At 32.2% G+C, this 7,500-nt stretch overlaps 1 protein-coding gene across 3 annotated transcripts in view; it reads right to left on the reverse strand.

Moving 5' to 3' along the window:
* The window catches only part of LOC137631610 (calcium-activated chloride channel regulator 1-like), a 136,030-nt gene that overhangs the window by 5,579 nt on the left and 122,951 nt on the right, over positions 1–7,500 (reverse strand). The window lies entirely within an intron of this gene.

The raw sequence follows: 7,500 nt of genomic DNA on the forward strand, positions 1-7,500 counted from the left end.
TAGGACGGTCACTTTACTTGCAAGATATTCAGGTTTCAAATCATTACCGTGACTGAAGGATTCATGTGCACACCCTCAATGCCCATCGTACCTCTATTGATAAAGCATTGTATTAAAAACTTAATAGTTAGTAAACAGTGGTATGTGCACCCCTTACCACAGTACATTGATTACTCATATATATAGCCTTCTCCATGGTTGCTATTCATTGCAGATACTGGATACCTTGTACGTTAGGTAGATCAACAAAACGTCAATGATTATGTAAAAGTACTGTCCCTATCGCTCTACATCTGTCACTTGAAGCCGGATCATATCTTTAGAATATCTACTAATGGCTCCAGGATATATATATATATATATATATATATATATATATATATATATATATATATATATATATATATATATATATATAATGTGTGTGTATTATTATTATTATTATTATTATTATTATTATTATTATTATTATTACTTGCTAAGCTACAACACTAGTTAGAAAGACAGGATACTATAGGGCCAGGGGCTCCAACAGGGAAAATAGCCCAGTGAGGAAAGGAAAGAAGGAAAAATAAAATACTTAAGAAGAGCAACATTTAAATAGGTAAGTCCTTAGAAACTATAAAAACTTTAACAAAACAAGAGGAAGAAAAACAAGACAGAACAGCATGCCCGAGTGTACCCTCAAGCAAGAGAACTCTAATCCAAGACAGTGGAAGACCATGGCATAGAGGCTATGGCACTACCCAATACTAGAGAATAATGGTTTGATTTTGGAGTGTCCTCCTAGAAGAGCTGCTTACCATAGCTAAAGAGTCTCTTCTACCCTTAACAAGATAAAATTGGCCACTGAACAATTACAGTGCAGTAACCCCTTGAGTGATGAAGAATTGTTTGGTAATCTCAGTTTTGTCAGGTGTATGAGGACAGAGGAGAATAAGTAAAGAATAGGCCAGACTATTCGCAGTTTGTGTATAGGCAAAGGAAAAATGAATGTGTATATATATATATTTATATATATGTATATATATGTGTATATATATATATTTATATATGTATATATATATATGTGTGTATATATATATATGTATATGTATATATATATATATATATATATATATATATATATATATATATATATATATATATGTACATATATACGAAACTGATCAATCTCACACCTTATGTTTTATTTCCCTTGTCACTACTATTTGACATTTAAACAATACGTGTTTGTATGAGGTATACATCTATATATATATATATATATATATATATATATATATATATATATATATATATATATATATATATCATAAAATCAAATGATACCACGCTTCAGGGTCGTTAAAACCGTTAATTCTCATTCGTTGAATGTGTGTTCCAATTAAGTTCCAAGTATAGCGGTACAATTCTGGAACCAGTGTCGATTTCAAAATACAGTGAAACCGATAGGTTGATTGAGACTCGAACAAATACGGGTGAAAGTCAAAATAACGGGCCAGTTTCATGTTTATTTAAACATATGTGCAAACTGACATGCATGTATACTGACACATACACGGCCAGGTACATGGATGGTTTGTATTTTTGCAATGAAACTACCAATCCCTGTCGGAAATACAAGGATTTCCGAGTCTTTGCCAACCGCAGCATGTAAATATTTGTAAATTTTACCGGGTTATGTTCCTCGTAAATTTAAGAGAATGCTCGTCTTCCGTGACAACTAGGAAAATTCCGCATTTACATTCGAACGCTGATTCAAAATGGGTTTTGAATTTTGGAGACAAAATTTGCCGCCAGAGTCCCGAATGGGACAGTTTGGATTGGTATGAGAAAAGAAGAAGAAAAGGAGAAAAAAAAAGGAAAATATTTCTGTTCGGTGACATGGTTCTTTCTAAAAATAGAGAGGACTTTTTGCTTTGAAGATGAACACCATTTTTTCCAATGGCATTGCGAATAAGAAACTTGTAAAGAAATTAAAATATGTAAGGTTTCACGAAATTATAAATTTAAAGATTTTGTTGAGAGATAAACATATGTAAAAAAGGAAAAATTTAAATTCTTAAACATATAATCATTAAATGACAAAACAGCATTGAACATAGAAAAATCTGCGACGACTATGGAATTAAACCTTGACTAGAAAAAATACAAGAAAAATATTGTTTTATTATAATAACGTAAAAGAATATATATGATATAAAGGCGAGGGATACTAAATATGAGTCAAATGTTTATGATAAATACATAAAATCAAATGTGTAACGACCAGAGAATGTTGAAGAATAAATATTTAAAACTCATGCATGGTAATTCCAACACTAGCAAAGAGTAAGAATTTCCAACTGAAATCAGAAACGCCTTCGAATTGCAGGCACAGGGAGTGAATTACAAATTTGAAACTTAATGAAGCTAAAGGATGTGGGTAAGAAGAGATTATGTAAAGAAGTTGAGACACTTTTAATTACAGAATTCCATTAGGCAGTTCTGTCTACTATATTAACAGTTTGTTTCTCCTTAAAAGCTAAATACGCCTTATGCTGATTATTTTACGTTACTGAAGGATGCAATGCGTGAATGTCGCAAAGTTCTGAATAGTTAATAATGATAAGATTTTTTTTTTTTTTGTGGGAGGAAGACTTATCCGATGTAAATAACTTTATACCAGCGAGTAATTGAATACCATGAACCTTTACAAAGATATCAGTTACTGCAACACATATATATTTATATGTATAAATGTATATATATGTATATATATATATATATATATATATGTGTGTGTGTGTGTGTGTGTGTGTGTGTGTGTGTGTGTGTATGGCAATGAGACATATAATCTTGGCCAATTCACCGGAGCTTTTTCGCCGCAGCCGTTTTGCCAATTCGACTCGGGCCTTTTTTGCGGCGAAACAGTCTGGCCGTAGATATAAGGTTACTACATGGTAGGAGGAGGTTACTTCCAGTAATTTGTGTCACTGCTCGTTCATTACGTAACAGACGAATGATCCAATTAGTCTTTTCCCTTAGCTTGAAATTATAAAGAGATTTTCATATCTATCTTTAGTTATTCATATTTACATTTGCATCAATCTGTCATTTTGTTCTTTGTCTATTTCGCAGGAGTTCATATGAAATTCTAAAAAAAAAGAAATAGCTAAACCCAATGATTTTCTCTTTACGTGGAAAAGAAAATTCTTCAAAAGACGGTTATATATACGTGTTTGATGGATAAAACGTTTTAGGATGTCAGAGTTGAGACATATACCAAGCTCGTATTCATGTTAGCAATCGTGAAATGGTGAAACAAATTAATGAACCTACACAAGCAGCTCAGGCATCTAGGGTGGAATGAAATACCGTTATTTTGAACTTATGACTACCAGCTGGTAGAGAGCACTTCACAAGTGATTTTCGAGTGGTGTGAAAATTTGTCCGAAGCTTGCCAAGGAGCGATGCCTAACGACAGAACACTGGAAAAAAATGGTGTGTGGGAGATGGAAAGGAATTGCCACATACCTTGGCTGTAAATCCAAGACGTAAAGAACTTGTAATATCCGACAGATTTAAGACATATGTTAACGATTACAACGAGGAACAGTTTTTACTAGCTGACAGGTTTAACAGTTCATGCGCAATTCTTATTTTAGGAATAAATCGGAATTGCGATTTTCTAAGGCAACCAAACCACTCATTTGTTGATGGGACATCCAAAATTTAGCCATCTCTGTTTCACAGTTTTGTGTTATTTTATACCTTAACCGGGCATTTTCATTTTTACCATATTTATCTGAAGATTATTGCTAGGTAGTCTCTTGGTCATTAGGTAAGAACTGAATGTTAAACTGACTAGAATATCAGCGGAAAAATAGCCCCGGGTTGAAATGGAATCTGGCAAAATGGCAACAGTGAAATAGCCACGGTGAAAACTCCTAGACCTTATACATATATTGCGACCCCTTGGGTCAACAAAGGTAGGAGGAGATTTTATATATATATATATATATATATATATATATATATATATATATATATATATATATATATATATATATATACATCTATCTATCTATCTATCTATCTATATATATATATATATATATATATATATATATGAAAAAAATATACGTATGTGTATATATGTATGTGAGTATTTATGTGTGTATGTTTGTGTCTGTTTATGTGCTAAGCCTGTTGGAGCTAACAACTTACTTTTATTTAGATTTGGCTTGAACATCGGATCACCTGCACAGAAGTAATAACTTGAAGTCATTCCAAAACACAATTCTCTCCTTAATTAAAATAACTACATTTTGTTAAAGGCATAATTATAGATAGAATTAAAAGTTTTCTCTTCCGATTTCAAAGTTGAGAGTTGTAATTATCTAATTAGTTTATGTCCTATAACAGAATTTGTAACATCTAGGTAACTGATGCTTGCATCCAAAGCAAACAGGTTCTGATTAGATCCCGAGAGTTTCAATTCATAAAAATGCATTAATAAGTTGAGGCAGATTTTTTGCATATAGTAAAGTAGAAAGTAACTACAATAATTGGGAGAGCCTTCAACAAGTTTGCCTTCACAATGGTAGGAGACTTCTACTCAGACCGGACGTAGCTGCTCATTGAAAATGTGCCTGAATCTGTTGCAATAGAAGACTAGATATTTCTAAGGATATTTCTACAGATCCAATGTAAACTTTCAAGAGATTTTGAAAAATACTTCGTAGGACCTCATAGAAGCTTAAAATACTGAGATCAAAATCTAAATTATGAAGATAATTAGGAAATTTTCAAGGAGTGTTCTAGGAAGATTGCTAAATAATCTGTTTCGATCTTCCCCTAGTAACAGAGCCGCTGAAAAGATGAAAACAATCCGTAACAAATAGCCCTCCGCCTGTGAATGCCTTCAGTAGAAGTGGGTTGATGAGATAAATGGTGAAGAGCAGGAGATAATGCTAAAGGTGGAGATCAGATGCAAAACCTCATTGAGATGAACAGATTAAAACTCTAATGGAGTATGTGAATCGCGCTAAAATTTAGGTACCGGTCATTTAATTTATTTAGCAGATAAAAGAGACTTGATGTAAATGGAGAGATGAGTTATCAATATTGCAGCAAGTAACACCAATAAACTGGATTATCTTCACTTTCCGGCAATGGCAACACCCAGTGCAACTTCGCTGAAGCGGACACGAAGCTGAATAATTAATATTATAGAAAATAAAAAATCTCATTCTTAATTATGCTTGTAGTTTTTTCGTCTTTCTAAAGCGTCGTTATCATCCACGTTTTTAATAATGCTGTCAAGTTAATTAGGAGACTTTGCAATCAATCTCATTAACGTCAATTTTTTATCTGTTATTGCGAAACAATGTCATTATCCAGCTTATCTGTGCATTAACATTAACCCAAAAAAGAAATTTGATTTCACTCTTTTCTTCACAACTCTCTAACTCCTTTAATTTGTTTTATATTTGAATCTGTATAGAAGTGATATATTAATGCATAGTATTTTGGTTGCAAATTTTCTAAGTAAACACCGTAAAATTTATATAAGTTTACTTAATGTCTCAACTTATTACGCGTTCCGTTCGTTATAACCTAATCCATCCAGTCCAATTACTGCCAGATTTGTTAGTCTTATCCCTTATAATTAGTATATATACCGATCGTATTCCTGATCAAACGATGCTACATTTACAATTTTCCTCCTCCTATGTAATTGATCAATATTCTCTTTTGTTTGATATATCTTTACCTGTGAAAGGTGGAACATTCGTGCATAACTGATGTTTGGTTGAAAGGAAGAAGTTTCCTTTAAAATCATTTTATAAGCAGCTGCCTTTGAATTTGGTAATATAGAGAACTTTTCCCATTAACGGCACTAAAATCCTGGAATTTGATTATTACGTTGAGTTCCAGGACGAAATTACATTAGAGTATTTCAAGAAAAGGCGTCATGTTGACTTTCCGACTGCAAGGGGAATTGCATAACTCGAGGTCAGAGTAATGAGGCTAGAAAGAACATTCTTCTTCTTCCTGGAAATAATGTAACATTTTCTTGTAGGTAAGACATGTTTTGATAATAGTTGTGATATTTGATAATAACACATTGCGTTGTTTTAACCAAGAAATGATTGAAACCATGAAAGTCGAATATATGACCCTGATTACCTTCGTGAAGTAATTCAGTAGGATTCTATATGTTTGGATGATACATGTAATCTGCATTAGACTATTGACCTTTGTTTTACTCGAACTATGAGCCTTGGGGAATATGAGGTATTTCAGCATAACACTTGTTTAAACTTCCCGTCCGAAAATTTTTGACTGGAAATATATCTGAACTTCACGTAATCTACAACTGAGTGACCTTTTTCTCACCCTCAGAGTTTGAGATAAATATGAATGATTTTTAACGTTTACAATCTATTTAGAATATGGTAATCTTAATGAGATAGATCCTGATCCGATGTCTCGGTATACTATCTTAACAATGAATTATGTAGCAGCTACGTTGTACTTCATACCATGCTCTGGTAATTGGTCTTTTGTGTGATTTATGATGAGCTCAGTCCTCCTTATACATATATTTCTATTGTTATTCTCCGTTTCATGGTCATTTATTCTATTTTTTGGACTTGGTAATTAAATAGTCTAATAGAATGTCTCGCTACTACACCTACTATTGATATTAGCAAAGCCACAGGAACCCGCGTTTGCAATAATATATTATTATTTTTTCAGTGACATGTTTATAATATTTTAATTTGAAAGGTACCCAAAACGCATAATTTTCCGAATTATAGTGCATTATATGTTTTACGTAAGCTTAAGAATTCCCCCGAAAATATAAAAGTATATGAAAATTTCATATTATATATACATACACACACACACACACACATATATATATATATATATATATATATATATATATATATATATATATATATATATTGTGCAATTGTAAAGAGTTACGTTGTAAATCGTAAGTCGTAAGGAAAGTTATGGTGAAAAAATTCGAGTATGTTTCAAAGCCAAAGAGACAATCCTCTTAGATCTTATGGAAGCAGCTTTTCTACAACAATAATTGATATTTTTTTTTTAGTTCTGAAGGGGATCATTCGTGTCCAGAGTATCCTCTTAACACAAATTCTACTTACAGTGGTCGCTGACGAGTATAACTGAAAGATTATCTGTGTTTCGGGGGATATGATTAGTTAGCCGGAAAGAGACATTAGTGGTAGTGTCAGATTTTTTAGTTAATGTTTCTAAAATAATGCGAAATTTTAAAAATAGAATTCGAGAAGGTGAAAATTATATGAATTTAGTATTATAAAGGTTCCAAATTTTTTGCTATAAGAACTTCGAGAGAAACTAGGATACATAATAGCTTCCAGCTCTAACCTAGTCTTATTTTGTATTGTTTTACCTTGTAAAGAATAAAGTTATGGATTTGAGCAAACGATTAATTAGCTGAATCATATCGAAAGA

This window comes from Palaemon carinicauda, chromosome 40 (genome assembly GCF_036898095.1).
Source record: "Palaemon carinicauda isolate YSFRI2023 chromosome 40, ASM3689809v2, whole genome shotgun sequence".
Classification (NCBI taxonomy): Eukaryota; Metazoa; Arthropoda; class Malacostraca; order Decapoda; family Palaemonidae; genus Palaemon; species Palaemon carinicauda.